This window comes from Pteropus alecto, unplaced genomic scaffold (genome assembly GCF_000325575.1).
Source record: "Pteropus alecto unplaced genomic scaffold, ASM32557v1 scaffold114, whole genome shotgun sequence".
NCBI lineage: Eukaryota > Metazoa > Chordata > Mammalia > Chiroptera > Pteropodidae > Pteropus > Pteropus alecto.
In genome coordinates, this window is record NW_006435793.1 from 5,617,518 (window position 1) to 5,619,435 (window position 1,918).

Below are 1,918 nucleotides of genomic sequence, written 5' to 3' on the forward strand. Positions count from 1 at the left end.
TTAAAGTCCTTCCAGGATAGGACCTGGTCCAAAGCAACCCAGCCCTAAATTTCTGAGAGTCATCGTGGGATCCTCTGGAGAGCAGTGTGGAGCACAGAGAAGAGGGTGCTGGGCCCAGCAGCTAGGCATGGCTTGCTAGCTTGCCCTGGGGTGCAGACTCTTCCATGCTGGGTCTTCTGGCTGAACCTCAGCCCTGAGAGTCAGCTTTTGTTTTCTTGTCTCACTGAGCTCCAAGGTCAGGCAAGGGCTGTAGTTTCTGTGATCTGTGGCTGCACTTTAGACCCATCTATTCCCAGAATCATTTAGAGACAGTACAAGTTAGACAACAGTTAAAGAGTATGTGCTGGTGTTTTGATCTGTGGCTGCACTTTAGACCCATCTACTCCCAGAATCATTTAGAGACACTACGAAGTTAGACAACAGTTAAAGAGTATGTGCTGGTGTTGAAAATGTGTACCCACTTGTTGCTAGAGCAGCTCTGAGAGATATGGCCTGTGTACTCTGCTTGGATATGGCTTGGTGACATCCAGATAGACAGGTGACACCAAAGACAATCATATCTCTTGGCCCCAGTAAACTGGCAGCCTCCCCACCACTGGTATGCCTTCCTGTGAGCCATAGACTCAACCCAGCCCAGATGGGACCCTACACTGGGTAAGTGCCTGGTGACCTCTATGGCCAGCTCTTCACCAGTTGAGAGGGGAGAAAAGAGGCTGATGCACTGAGAGCTTTGCAGAGAGAAGGCTGGGGAGAGGATTGGGCTGGGGGACAAGGCGATAATCACCAAAGCTCTGAAGGCTGGTGCTGTGGCAGGGGAACAGGCCTGTTTCACATGAGCCCAGGAGGCTGACTTATGACCAGTGGAAGAAGGGAGAAGTTAGAAAAGGCAGATATTAGGTCCCTGAAGAACTCTAACAGCCCAAGCTTCCTGACAACAACATGTCAGGTCATGAGCCCCCATGTTGTTTAAAATGTTCAAGCAGAGGCCGAGAAATCATTAGTGAAGAGAGACCCCTGTAACACGTGGGTTAGAGGAGGGGACTGACTTGGTTTAACATCTGAAGATTCTGTCAAGCCTCAAATCCTGCATTGTCTGATAACAAAGGAGCCTTTCTCTAAAAGTGATCCCCCATTCCTTAATTTTGATATCCTGAGATAACCTCTTTTGGACATAATATCATTACCAATTAGAGGAAAGTACCTCTTTTTCAGGGCCATGTGAAATTCACAAACCTCTCTTCTGACCTCAGTCTCTTCACCTTAAAGCAGAGAGGTCAGTGATTTCAAAGACTGGAGTACATCAGAAGCACATGGGGAGTACTTATTTAAAAAGAAAAAGAAAAACTGATCTCTAAAACTATCTGCAAAGGAGGACCCAGAAATATGTATTGGTAGCTATTAGATAGCCAGCTCCATGCTGTTTTGGGTCTGATAACATCTGGTGTTCCTAACCTCTTTGACAGTAAAATAGCGATGATCTATAGTATGACTTTGGATATTCTGGGAGTCTGAGTAGATTTACATGTGATGATGTCTACAAAACATCTAAATGAAAATGGGTGATATTTGTGACTCAAGACCCTACTCATCCTGGGCTGGGGATTTGAATTATGAATGGGCTCTGACCATCAGGTAACATTTTATTCTTTGTGCCAAGTCCCAGAGTGGCAGAGGTATCAATAGGTCAGGTGTGGTTACAGGAAGAGACACACAAGGCCTGTTCTACAGAACAGATTTCTGGAGACTTTGATGGGCACTCCATGTTGTAGGTTCCAGGAATTCAGTTTAGTCAGATTATTTAAAGAGGGTCAAGATTGGATGAACTGATTCACACTAAATAAACTCACAAAACACTGAAGTAAAAACCAGATACTCTATGAGAAAAAAACGATTAAAGAGATAGAAACTTCATGTTTTT

General features: G+C 45.0%; 1 pseudogene; it reads left to right on the forward strand.

The window, feature by feature from the left end:
* Nucleotides 1-1,918, forward strand: part of LOC102894829 — a 5,648-nt pseudogene that overhangs the window by 1,973 nt on the left and 1,757 nt on the right.